The sequence below is a fragment of the Diadema antillarum genome, unplaced genomic scaffold (assembly GCF_040938485.1).
Source record: "Diadema antillarum isolate AM-2024a unplaced genomic scaffold, OU_Dant_1.0 seq00000776_RagTag, whole genome shotgun sequence".
Taxonomy (NCBI): Eukaryota; Metazoa; Echinodermata; class Echinoidea; order Diadematoida; family Diadematidae; genus Diadema; species Diadema antillarum.
In genome coordinates, this window is record NW_027271665.1 from 1 (window position 1) to 14,880 (window position 14,880).

General features: G+C 37.6%; 1 protein-coding gene across 1 annotated transcript in view; it reads left to right on the forward strand.

Moving 5' to 3' along the window:
* Positions 1-5,325: 5,325 nt before the first annotated feature.
* Positions 5,326-14,880, forward strand: part of LOC139738958 (uncharacterized) — an 86,736-nt gene continuing 77,181 nt past the window's right edge. The window contains exon 1 of the mRNA XM_071649576.1: positions 5,326-5,410. The gene's annotated coding sequence lies outside the window, so the exon portion shown is untranslated. The remainder of the gene's footprint in view (positions 5,411-14,880) is intronic.

A 14,880-nucleotide genomic window follows, 5' to 3' on the forward strand; every position in this document is an offset into this window, starting at 1 on the left:
ATCTTGAAAATTTTGACATCTTACAGTAAAAAACAAACAAACTGCCGTTTGTAGCTATATTTTTTCGGTTTGAAAATTAAGGGGGGGGGGCGCACCGGGCGCAACTGCTGACAATTACTGGCAGTAACATCAGAAGAATAGCATAAAGATTAAATGCGAGCGAGCTTGAAAATTTTTACATTTTACAGTGCCAAAAACTATAGCTTTTTTACTTTCGAAATTAAGGGGGCGCACCGGGCGCAACTGCAGGCAATTACTGGCAGCAATATCAGGAGAATTTAAATGCGAGCGAGCGGAGCGAGCGAGCTTGAAAATTTTGACATTTGACAGTCCCAAAACTGCCGTTTGTAGCTATATTTTTTCGCTTTGGAAATCAAGGGGGGCGCACCAGGCGCAACTGCCGGCAATTACTGGCAGCAACTTCAGGAAAATGGCATTACGACTAAATGCGAGCGAGCGGAGCGAGCGAGCTTGAAAATCTTGACATTTTACTGTCTAAAAACTGCCGTTTGAAGCTATATTATTTTTTTTTTTCGCTTTGGAAATTAAAGGGGGGGGGGGGACGCCCGGTGCGCCCCTCCCCCTGGATCCGCCACTGGTAGTCAAGGGTGTGGGTTTATGTTCATGACTGGGGGAAGGTATGACCAGCGAGGTGGCGTCGAAGTGACCAAGCGGGGGAAGGATGTCCAAAATCTGCACTTTAGAGCATCCCCTAAACTAATTGTGCGCGTTTGTTTGTGTGTGTGTATTATATACATGTGAAAGTTCGGAATTAGACCAGGTCAAGTCTTTTTATTGGCAATGCAAGACATTTTTATATAGACTAGTATGTAAAGCAACACTGCAAAATCAATGATCTAGCTTTGATATAACGAAGCGTAAGGTACAAAGGACAGTGGTGTACATTCTACATCACATTGCGCAACATTGTAGCGACTCTTCGTTCGGATGTACTGAGTACACTGCGCACACCCTGCTTATATGCAGAATGCCAACCAGGAATCACGCTGAATCGCAATCTTTTTTCGGGTCCGGGCTTTTTGAACAATGTTTCACACTATATATTCCTATTTAATTATGGTTTAAAGAAATCATAGAAAAATATCTTATTTCTTGATCACCCTTTCATTCAAAAGCAGTTTACTAACACTCGAATTACTATTTCGGTAAGTCTTTTTTTTTACCAGCGGATTGGGAGGGGGCGCACCCCCCCCCCCCCCCTCCGTAGTTGCGCCACTGCTTTTGGGTGAAATGATTGGACAGATTTCTTGAATTCTAACAAAAAAAGCATAAAATCTTTTCATCGCGGGAATTATGATTATGTGGGGTGGGGTAAATGGTGAGCTTGCCTTCCAATATTTTTATGGGGGCAACATTTTTGTTTTCTTTCAAAAGCAAGAAAATCTTCTCATTTAATTATGGGGGGGGGGGGGCAAAATTAAAATATGCTTGCCCCTCCAATATTTTTATGGGGATAACTTTTTGTTTTTCTGTCAAAAAAAAGATAAGAAAATCTTCTCGTCTCTGGAATTATGGAGGGGGGGGGTGGGCAAAATGATATGCTTGCCCCTCCATTTTTTTTTTATGAGGCTAAGGCTCGCTCTTGGGCTGGCAATATGGATTGGTCAGAAGTAACGTACATAGACCCTACATACTTGTAAGAAGCACACGTACATGCAAACGTGTATAAGTGCTCCGTATCGTACGGATGTACAGTATACGGTCGATAAATAGTAAACACTGTAGAATACTAGTAGATATGTATAAAATCAGTGCTGCCAGAACCAGGGGTGCGAATTGTTTTTGCCGACGATTTTTTTTTTCTTTTTTTTCTTTTTTGGCCTGGTGCAAAATATAAAAAAAAAAAAATAGAAAAGAATAATTATTTAACGTCCGGCGTTGAGGTCGCTCGCAGACTGTTTTTTTTTTCTTTCTTTAAGGATCTGAAGGGGGGTGCGTTCGCACCCAACGCACCCCCCCTGGTGACGCCCATGACAATGAGCTATTTCAAATGAAAATGGAATCAAATTGAAAGTGATGTTTACTGCTGTGTAGTCAAATGGCAGAAAGCAGTCTGATGAACAAAATGAAGAGTTTGTTTGCAAAAACCGATAAGTCCATTTTTGAAGATTTTGAAGTACGGTCTCTGTCATAAAGTACAAATTAATACCTTTTAGATGATATATTGGTCACTACAAGTAAAAGTAAATTTTTGAAGTTATGGTCAAAAGAAGCAAAGATTTCTTATTTCTTTATTCTTCTTGACCTTTAATCGCAAATATCTCCATTTGGCAAATATGGACTTATCGGTTTTTACGAACAAACTCTTCAAATATGAATGGTTCGAATTTTGGTTGATGTTCATTATTCAGAAGGTCCAATAATCGGGAAATGGAATGGGGTTCGTTATTCTGAAGGATCATTATTCCAAAATACACAAAGTCCCTACACCTAGATGTTTGTTATGAGAATGAAAATGAAATGAAGTTTGTTAATTCAAACATTTGTGGCATTATTTCAAAGGTTCATCAGTCCAAAAATGAAAATTAGTTCATCAATAAGAAAATGAAAAGAGGGTGCATACTAATGAACCTTTGGAATTACGAACCTTTTATATGTGACCCTGCACCACAAAACACACAAAAAGTTGCAAAACATGAATTTTTAGTTAAGAGTATATCCTGAAAGAGCAGACTTTAAGCTTTAAGATGATGTATTACTCAAATCAAATGGACTCTCCTAGCCTATCTAAATATTGGAAAGAAAACACACACTCTGGAAAAGCGTGAACTGAGAAAAGAGGCTCTGATGTGCAGTGTCTATTCAAGCATAATCTTTATCAAGCCGTGCTGGTTGTGCGATGAATGGGACAAAAAACAGGATGTAAATCACTGGAGTAACAACAATGAAGGGATTATTAGATTAAAGGGGTAGTACAGTATTGGTGGAGATGAAAATTGGGCTTTAACTCTTTTGCGAGATACCAAGAAAACACTTATCAAATGGTACAGAGCATACCATTTTGAGAGGAATTCAAAGTTTGTTTGATGAAAATCGGGTTTAGAATAGCTGAAACATCCAAAAACAAAGTAAAACAAAACGATCGTAATAAAGTGTGGGTCCCACACTTTAGAAGGATCACTCTGTTTTGGATATCTCAGCCATTTCAAAATCAATTTTCATCAAATAAACGTTGAAATCCTCATGGAATTACATGCTCATATTTCATAAGAGGTTTCTCACTATCTCACCAAAAAATGATAAAAACCTGAAGTTAAGTCTCAACCAAAACTATACAATCCCTTTAAACTTAGATTAAGCATGCCTTATTAACACATTTTGTCCTTAATTAATGCCAACTTTCAAAGTAGTAGCATCATCCTTTCAAAAGTTATATGAGTTGAAAGTGAAAAGTGTGTACAAGGTTTTTAAGAAATGAAAAAGGGACTGTAAAGAAACACTTAATCACACTATTCTGCAAAAAAAAAAATGTTCGAGATAAACTGCTAAAAAACACACTTTCCAGGTATTTGTGTATGAAATATTGCTACTGTATGTGGGACAGGGCTGGCCTAAAGGTAATCTTGAACAAGCCTTTAAGTCGCTGTGTGATTCTGAAAAAAGCATAGAAAAGGTATACCACTTCAAAATATTTAGTAATGATTATATACATATTACATATATATATATATATATATATATATATGCATATGAAGAGTTTGTTTGCAAAACCGATAAGTCCATTTTTGAAGATTTTGAAGTACGGCCTCTGTCATAAAGTACAAAATAATACCTTTTAAATGATATATTGGTCACTACATATAAAGGTATATTTTTGAAGTTATGGTCAAAAGAAGCAAACATTTTCTTATTATTCTCTTTATTTTTCTTGACCTTTAATCACAAATATCTCCATTTGGCAAATATGGACTTATCGGTTTTTGCAAACAAACTCTTCATATATATATTATATATATATATATACAGTATATGACACATTTCCCAAGGCTTAAACAGTCTTGCAATTAATGTTTTTGTCACATTTTCATATGAACAGTTTGAACAACAACAAAAACAAAAAAGGGGGAAAAGATAATCTATTTTTATTAATTTCAGATTAAAGCTGCTAAAAATGAGAAAAAAAGGAATTATGGGATATTTTTAATCATAACTTCTGAAATATTCCTTATTATGACATTACAAGTGAGGTATAACTGGAGAGGTTTTGTTTTGCTCTGATGATGGACTTGCCTGAAATGTTTAAAAATGGCACCAAGCTCATTTTGCAATATTCTACTCTTCATTTCCTCTATGTATTTTAAAGTGCAACATCATTGGGAAAAATGATTTTTCTCATTTCTTTTTTAGAATTACATAACTTTAAAAACTTTGAAAATGGCATTTATCTGTATTATTTTGCATTCAAACTTATCATAATCATAATATTCAACACATGACTATATATTTATTCTATCAACAGGAGCATCTGAAATTGGCATTATCAGATTGAGGATTACTATTATTACACAGATAAATTATTTCCAGTTCTGTACATTACATGCAGTCTTATGATTAATGTTGACCAAATGCTTGACCCAGGTTAATAATAAATTACAGTGGACTCTCATTTATAGAAGTCCTCGGGACAGGCAATTTTCTTTCGTCACATCAAAAATGTCATTATAGCAGAACAAATAAACAATAATAAAAAAGTATAGAGCGGATAATGTTTGGGCCTGAATTTTAAATTTGTTGTAACTGAAATTTCGTTATAACTGTGTTCGTCATAACAGAAGTGTGCTGTACCTGATTTGTTTTTCTTCTTTTTTTTTCTCTCTCTCTCTTGCTTGCACTTCTTCAAGTCATAGACACCCTTGACCTTCCATCTTACACTCGAAACAACAATAATTCTTGCTATCTCTTGGAGAATACATATTCATTAAAATTAAATGTACTTTTCAAATTTAATCTCTTTGTAAATTTCCTTACTACCCCCCCCCCCCCATGAAGTAAATACATATTTTATCTTGTGAAAATATCTCGTAGAATTTTTTCTGAAAGACGAAATTTTCTGTGATGTAGGATGAAATATGAATAACCCCCTCTAGTGGTGGCTATTTGTTTATTTTCTTAGATTTTAATTCTTTCTTCTTCTTTTTTCTCGTGGATAAACTAGCTGGCTGCAGATGGGCTGCCTGAATCTTATCGTAGATGGCAGTAAGCAAGAAAACAAGAAGTTGATGATTTAGACCGTGATCCCCATAATGGAACGTAGATTTTGTATGTAACAAACATCAGGCATATCGGCACTCCATGCACTACACACGTACACACACATACGAACGAAACCAAACTTGGCACGACGAATGGTTCGGGGGAAACAAAAGGCCGTAATTTCGCACTAAATCCGGTAAGTTGATTCATGTGTCATTGTACTGGATTGGTTTCTGGCATTCAGTGTTTCAAAAGGTATCTGTGCTTGTAAAAAGCTTGACATGAATACGACGTATCATGTCGACGATAATACAACTAACTTTGATTCCTTTGACCTATTCTAGACTCCTCACGGATGACAATGATTTATAAACATTGCAGTAGGCCTAGACATCTATACCTGTACTGTGTTGTAGTCCCATTCACGACCTTTGGAGTTGTGGTTTTTGTTGTTCAGTAGCAAATCACACTAGATGGAATGATGATTGCTTTGACACTAAATCAGTGATGCCACTAACCATGGAAGTCTGTACAGAGTGTGTCTCGTGTCTGGATTGTAACGTTAGAGATCCGAGTCAAAGTAAGTGCAAATAAACACTTTCGCCGTATTTGAATTTTAGAGTAGGCCCCTAGATTTAACGTTGGGGCTACCGTTACTCGGCATATATTAGGTACCACGATTACCGGTACTAGTCTACGTGTCTAGATAAATTTAGATCTAAATTGTACGTATATTTAATCTTCCTTCATCATAACATGAATCATGCCTTGCAGTAAGATCTAGACTTTAAATAGAGCTCTATGGTACACAGAAGATCTTGACCAAAAGATCGGTCTGTATCTTGTTGGGGATATGTTCCACAGAGACTGTGTCTGGCTTCATGGAATCCCCTCAGGAGGAGAGCCGTAAAAGTAAAAAAATGAGAAAAAACTCCTTTGGATAGACAGATTTTTCTGCTGTATAGAAGATATATTTTTAGACTGGGAACGAGATGAATAAACATTGAATAGACAAAATGGCCACACCAAGGTTCGACCTCCCGTGCCAAGATTTGACCGCATGCAATGCGCAACAACGTGCAAAAGCATAATACAGTGACATGTCAGTGTTTGTGTGTAGGTTTTTCATGTAGCTGGCGGTCAAATTTTGGGCGGCTTGCTTTATTGTATTTTGTTGTTTATTCAAATTTGACATTTTATTTCTCATTGCTTTCTGTATGCCTTGTGATGTCTGTAGACACCATCAGAGACTCTAGTACTGATTGTGTGCAAGTTGAATGTGACACCTGTGAAAGAGCTAAAAGGGTTTACAGATCAGCAATAGCACAGTGTCACTTCATCAGCTTGTCAACGCTGCATTAATTCAACAGTGGTCTATCCAGGGGGGAGCACACTGGGCGCATGCGCACCCCCTTTATTTTTTGTTAAACAAAGAAAAGAAAAGAAAAAGAAAGAAGGGGGTGTGTGTGCCCCCTTTCATTCTGTAAAGGTGCCCCCCCCCCCCCTTTATGGAATTCCTGAATCCCATATAAAATGCAGTCTGTTGTGGGTGCCTGATGTTCGTCAACAAAACATTTTACTTTGCTGAGTTGTACCAGATTTTTTTAAACTTTAAAATACTTGCATCAAAGTTCCCAGTGGAATAAAATATGTAGAGCATCTACAATAGTACGTACAATATAGAATCTCCTAACATTGAAAAACGAGGCTGAGGGTCCAGACAGTATTCCAGCAAATTGTGACCAGAAGTTGGCTGTGCAATTGGTTTAACTATACAAATTGTACACGGACATGTGCACAACTTGTGCAGTGCAATGCAGTCCATCCTTCGCCTCCAGATGATCACTTACTTGAGCAGTGGGACAGCATGCACACATAGAATCCGAACACGTACAATCACTGCGATCATTCAATAGAGTGTGCTGTGACCCTGGTTAGAAATTCGCTGTGTGTGCAGTGCATTGCCCTTTTACGATTTTCAAATAGTCGGAATGGGTATCAGAAAACAAGAAATGCTTCCCCTGTGATTTCCACATCTCAGGTCCAGATTTTGTTGATGCTTTTAAAGTTGGCTGGGCCATGGCCAGATGGAATGGCGTCAAACTTAAACTTGATGAGTTCTTCCTGCAAAGTTTTCCAAACCAATTTCAAAACTGTACATGTAGACAGTGGGTGCATCTACTAGATTTTTTTGTTTTAACTATTCCAAAGTTTCCTAATATGCATAGAATTTTCATCAAGCAAAAAAAAAAAAATAATAATAATGGTAGTCTGTAATTTAGTAAGAGGTGATTCACTGCAAAGCGTATATTTGGGCCAAAGTTGCTTTAAACTCATACAGATGTAACACCGCATGCGAGGAGGTGTGTGCTTATCATATGATGATGTACATTGTATGATGATCTGTTTCATTCTCTATCTCAGAAGGTAGTTTTGTTTTGCCAAATGAAGCAGAGAAGCACAGTGTTTTACATGCAGCTTTCATTTCAAACTCTACTTGTCAAATGAAGTAGAATATTTGTTTCTTTAGCTGTAGATTGAAAATACAATTTACAAAGCACTGATTTATTTTCTTCTGTGCACAGTCAGCAGATTGATATGTTGCCACATCATATCAATGTTATTCATTTTTTTTTTTGTATATCAAAAGTGCAAAGTGCAAAATGAGGTCATCAGGAGGTTTCAAAGTCTCATGCTAAGAGTGCACCAGTTGCCTGCTATCATTTGGCCATTGTCCATTGGTTTCTTATTCTCCCTCGAAAAAGAATGAAAACACGAACATACTAGAAAAGCACTCATAGAGTGCAGACCTCTGCCAAGCAGCTCATTTCCACCCATTATACACACCTGCTGAAAATTGCCTAATTTCCCAATATAGAAGCCTTTTGTTTACGTTATCAGCTTCCAGCTGCGTGGCGCCTCGCTGGAGCAGAGTACGCGCTTTGGAGTGCGTAACATGCAAACCTCAAATACACGCAGCTTGAACTCCCATGTTCATTGACCCCATCTGCTGAAAAGTTTTTTTAAAAATTGTTCAGAAATCCATAAAAATTCCTGGATCACTATCAAAATCAAATTATTTGTTCCTTTTGTCATTATCAACTTTCCTGCAAGTTTCATTCAAATCCATTCTCAACTTTATGCATTATTTTGCAAACAGACGAAACCAATGCCGATGATCACATGACCTCCTCCTTCCTTGGCGGAGGTAACAAACTAATACCAAGACAGGAATGCATGCAAATGGTGTGTACAATTGCTGTATCATGCAGCACTTTTACTGTCAAACACACTGCTACTGTAAATGCAACAACAAGAAGATGGAAAGTTTGTAGGCTATGAATGTACAACTGTACTACAAAATTAGAATTGGATTGGTCAACAAATTTTGAATGATGAAGAAAAAAGGATTTAGGGAATTGCATTTATTTTTTTAATTGCAGACACTAATGATGTAAAGATGTGCAACTAGCACTTTCATTTGATATTAAACTTATACTATGATTTACATTGTATACAACATGCACAAACTATACCGTGTCATATGTGTAGGGGCTTAACACCATTCGTTATCTATCATTATGTATGAATTGCCTTCCAATGAAAAGATTTAGAAAGCATTTAGATGAAAGACTTCATGCTATATTTTTATATCAAATTTGATTTCTGAAAAAAAAAATAATTGAAAAATCATCTGTGAATGAAAATGGCTAAGTACTTGTTTGAAAAAAGAATAAGAAAATGATGGCTAAATGTACTGTTAAGACCCACTTGTGAAATGTGACCCCAACATTCTCCAACTCAATGCATGAAAATTTTTGCAAACCACATGTATGGGTAGGGCCTACCAATGTATTATTCCAAATATTCGTTCCAAAGTTGATTTCTTGCAACTGTCGTATCGTAAAGTAGTATTAAGGGGCATTGCTATATTTGTATACTGAACAGCCATTGAAAAGTTACACCTGTACATGGTGTGTCCCATTGATTTGTGTACACAGATGTACTACATTGTACGTAGGTACAGTAGACGGATAAAACTGCCTCTTGTTCAGTGGCCTCTTTTACTAACTACTGTCAGTAATATGGTCAGCCCCTCACAACAGGGAGACCTACCTTGGTATATCTTCCATTCATTCTGCTGTGTGGACTTACGCGACGATAGCAAGTAGGAAACTGGGTAGAATTCCCCTTTTTTTTCATTACAAGTGATCACCAAACTCGACTACACATTGTAAATACCAAGGAATGAGTGAAGCTCACCAATTTCATGATTTTTTCCTCTTTATAAACCATTTTGCGTGCTTTATTTGGTAAAATGGCCTTTGAACTCTGCTCGCCTACAAGACGTAGCAGTCGCGTTCAAATCACTGAACTTGCGTGTGCACTAATGTACAGTGTAGGTCACATAGTCTGCATGTGAATGAAAGATATCTGTTTGTTGTGAGGGGCTGACCATTACTGACCGTACAGTAAAACAAGAGGCCACCGAAGAAGAGGCAATATATCGGTTTAAGGCACACGTAGCAGGAAGTGCCCTTCGTGTCGTTGAACCATACTGTGTGCTCCAGAAGAAATGAAAAAGCAAAACAAAAACAACTACTCTGTCTATCTAATCTCATGTTGTGGTTGTGTGGTGCATGTTTCAGTTTTGATATGTACAGCGTATTGTATTTTGGCATCTTAATAGGGCCATAGCATGACACATTAATCAATGGTACAGGTGAGATGTTTTTGTTGTTGTTTTCATACAGTGTATGTTCGGATGGATCTTTTTTTTTTTTCCCCGTACATTATTGTAACCTTCCTGGTGTGATAAACCTAATCTAGCCATGTGTAATTACTGTTGAATTATCTCAGCGATTGTTGCAGCAATGATAAGAATATTCTGTATTACATGGTGTATATTTATTCATTTTTTTTTTTATTCCAAGAAGGTGTACCCAGTGGTTTAGCACTATGGCCCGAATTCACGAAGGTGGTACAAATGAAACCATGGTTTAAACCATGGACAAAAACCATGGAGCGCCAAGTTTCGCATGGAATATTTTGGTTACGAAATTGGTCATTTCGTCGACAAAATGACCGTTTCGTAGACTAAATGTTCATTTATTTACAAAATGTTGTCATTTCGTTACAAAATAATCATTTCATCGACGAAATGACTGATTTTGTAACGAAATACATGTATTCCATGTGACACTTGGCGCTCCATGGTTTTTGTCCATTGTTTAAACCATGGTTTCGTTTGTACAACATGTACCACCTTCGTGAATTCGGGCCTTTGAGTCTAAAGCATTCCTTGGATTTCACTTTATTCTTGCTTTTTATATTTTAGGTTACTTTTGGCTCAGTGATGGGAAGTCACATAGTTTTGGTTGAGATGGGGCTTCCGGTCTCCAACTATTTTTGTGAGATAATGAGGAACATCTTATGAAATATGAAAGAGCATGTAATTCTACGAAAGGAGATTCAAAGTCTCATTAATGGAAAGTGGTTTTGAAATGGCTCAGGTATTCAAAACAAGGGGATCCTAGTAAAGGGTGGGACCCACCTTTCTGTAGGAACCCTTTGTTTTACTCTTTTTCTTTTTTTCGAATATCTCGGCCATTTCAAAAACAATTTTCATCAAATAAACTTTGAATTCCTCTTAGAATCGTATGCTCTGTAACATTTCAAAAGTGGTTTCTATAGTATCTCGCAAAAAAGTTCTAAAGCTCAATCCTCATTTCAACCAATACTGTACTATCCCTTTGAAGTGTCTCATGGAGAGTCTTCTGTCATGGTTGCATGTGAATATTGACCTGTATCAGAGCAGAACTTTGCAAGACTGCAAGTTGTCTGATTTTACTAAGATAATCATCATGTACAATTGTATGGTATATTATTAGGCATCATGGGTGTGGTAAAGATCTAGGCAGGAGTGGACAGCAGCAACCAAGATTGAGAAACTGTTGAGTCTTGTAAAAAAAAAAAAAAATGAATAATAATAATAGTAATTATGTACTGTGAAACTGTGCATAAGCTTGATAAAACCTTGTTGATAAAAATGCAGGAAAAAAAAATAGAGAAAAAAGGCTTTGAAGTGTGGCCTACAAACTTTTGCTGACGTACCCCACAACTTGTCAAACTTTGAAGAGATGATAGCATGTTATACACTCATATCGATGCACAAGGCACATAAAACACAAGTTTGTTTGCTACACAATTTGCTCTCACAGGAAAGCAATTTATCAGCCAAGGTAAGTGAAGGGTTTCATCGTGCCTCTATTTAAATGCATGAAACCTAGGGTTTGTATTACAGGTAGAGCGAGTGTTACCTGTGTAGTGAGGACTGTGTTGAATCATAGCAGATTACCCTTGTGCATCAAAACTTTCACTTTTAATGTGCGTCATAGGATGTATCGCACAAGCAAGCAGCTCCATAATGTAGTTTAGGAACTTGTTGGTGGGTACCTGGTACTCTTCACACTAGTCTACATAGCGATGTCATATTTTGTCCCAGCTCGATATCAAAATATTTGTTGAATGATTAGTTGACTGGCACTCGCCCTACCTATTGTATCGCTTTGCAATCCTCGATACTCCTCATCGAGTCATCACTACAGATCACATTTGTGATATATATTCTGATAGACAGAAACCGGAAACCATCACAGTCGGTGATGGCAGATACCAACCACCAGAACAGACTGGTGTGTAGATCCAGAATAGCTTCCCACAGACCTGAGGAGTCCCATTACAGCCTGTCTAAAACTGGTCTGGTCAGACCAGTTTTGTACACTGGTGTGAATCTGGTGATTGGCCCTGCGCCATAAAGCTCTGTCACTTGCTCGCGTGAGATTCAAATGGCAGTGTGGTCTCAGTTGTATTACTTTGCATTATGCCATGCACATTTGCGCATACAAGGCGTGAAAGTTTGAAACTGGTTTCGAGTTATCTGAGGAATTCTGCTTTTTTGGTGTCTTAGCTAGAATTCGCATGATCTGTACTCTTGGTGGAAGAAGAAGAAATGATATGAGGATGGAGACAATTTTAAAAACAAAAATCTATCCAAATCATTTCATAAAATCAAACAATGACTCAGTTGGTACATTAATACAATGTAAACATGTCAATATCGGCAGATGATGCATGTTCTGCATTAATATGAAATCAATCGCATTTATGCATGTCAAATGTACACGTGCAACAGATTAAGGTACAAAATTTACCCAATTCCATTTTTCAATATGTATGTCGAAAGTGGTGCAACAGATTAAGGTATCAACTATACCCAATTCCATTTATGCATGTCGAAAGTGGTGCAACAGATTAAAAGGTACCAAATATACCCGATGTCGAGAGATGAAGAAGATTTGTGAGCATTTAATTGTTGGTCAAGATAATTGTTGGCTGGGCTGAGCTTTTTATGTGCCCATGTACATGTACTTTAAAATAGCGTTACTTGCCAAGCATGTTCATCAGCATTCAGAAATCCATCTAAACTTGACATAGTTGTAGAGTTCACAAGCTCATTGCAGAGACTCCAACCCCAAGCACCTTCTTTCTCATCTGGAGATTCTCCCGCCTGAAACCCCTAGCAAAAGTTAGACTCCAATTTGATGTGCGCAAAGTGCGAAGTTCCTTGCGGCCGGGGTCCAGGAAGCTGTAGGGTTCTAGATGCTTTCTTGTGCTATCTGAGGCTTATATTTCAACATACGATGACACTATAAAGTAAGAAATCATTTCAAGCGGGAGACATAGAGCCAGGGCGGGAGAAATTAAATCTCAAGCGGGAGAATGGGAGATTTTGCAAAAATGGGCTTTCGGCGGGAGATCTCCCGTCGAAAGCGGGAGAGTTGGAGTCTCTGGCTTTGCACTCAGGTGTACAGCAATGTGCCTCAATACAACAGGAAAGCCATGGTAACACAGTGAGGTTGTTTAGGGAGATTAGGTAATCTCTATTTTTTAGTGACAATTTAGTTTCCAAACATTTGTGACGACTGGCAAAGAAAGCACTCCAGGGCCCCGTGTCATAAAGCTGTTTGTAAAGTTACAAACAATTTACGAGCGACTGGTGATCAGTTCTGGGGGGTGTTTCACGAAGCTGTTCTTAAAGTTAAGAAGGACTTAAGTGCGACTGGTGATCAGTTCTTATGTGCTATACTTATCAGAATCTCAATAATTCAGCACAAGAACTGATCACCAGTCGCACTTAAGTCCTTCTTAACTTTAGGAACAGCTTCGTGAAACACCCCCAGATGTGCTATACTTATCAGAATTTCCATAATTCAGCACAAGAACTGATCACCAGTCGCTCGTAAGTTGTTTGTAACTTTACAAACAGCTTTATGAAACACCCCCCAGGGAACATGCCAATCGGTCAACAAAGCACACTTAAGGTAAAATAGACACTTTAAAAAAAAATGTGCTCTTGGACTACTGACAGTGATGCTTGTTCTTTTGAGTCTATCCCTAATTATTTCAGATCAGATTTTTTTTTGTCATCACCATTCTTGGCAAAATTTGTTGTGAATCATGAATATCCTGCTAGGTTCATGAAACAATTTTAACTCGGAAGTGTTGAATGTGGGAAATAATAGGAAGAGAAATGAAAAATGAAGAGGTGAGATTAAACAGGTGTAGCCTGTAAAGACTACAGCATCAACATATAGTAATCAAAATATGATAAATTTTCTTCTAGTTGTTTTTTGAAGCACAAATTTCATCAAATTATCTAATATCCTGACTGTAAACAGAAAATCTTTTTAAAAGTTTTTATAACCTTGATATTACTGTACAGTCACTTTTAGTTATTGAAATGGTGCTCCAACTGTTGCACTTTACACTCAATTGACAAGTAATGATAAGATTTCACTGACTCAAAAGATACTCTAAATCTTTGTATTATAACCTTGTGACTCAGTGCACTGCACCAAAAGCAAAACTGTACATCCTCAGTATCATGAGTCCAGCTTTCAGAAGGGCAAGATTTTCCAATTGTTTCTTGTTCATCTATTTCTTTTCTTTGTGTTTTTTTTCCAGTTTTTAGCTCTTTCCTTGATTTTAGGCATTGCCTTGAACAAGGCTACAATGTAGGCCATTTGCCTGTGCTTTGATGAATTGACATCATTCAAAAGAGGGTTAGTGATGGGAACTATCCAGGCAGGCACGAGGATGCGATTTGATCGAAGTTGTGGGGTGCGGTAGATGGCAGCACCCATGTGTAAACAAACAAAAGTGGCCGATGTTCATCGATCATGATCGGTTTTCACAGTTTTCGGGGCAGGTTTATAGGACTGAGCAACTTCAGAAAGGGAGAGGGGAAGAAAAGGAGAAAACACAAGAACAACAGCAATGAAAAAACCCCACCAAATGTACATGTGTACATTGTAGGGTGGTTCTGAGCCAACTTTCCGTTGTTGGTTTCAAGATTACCGAAGGGTACTGCTGTTGCCCACCAGAATCAGTCTACAATGTAGTGCAAAGAAAAGATATGTATGATTAGTTTTGCTTTTTTATTTTACAGTTGTTGAAGTCTATGATTGTGTGATATTGATTGGATTTGGTGATTTTCAACTTGGTGCGTGCAATTGCATCCAACAGCACACCGAAGCAAGAGCAAATTCCACAGAGAATTGTAGGAGAATGTTGTCTGTGTATAAATGCCGATGGTATTGCGAC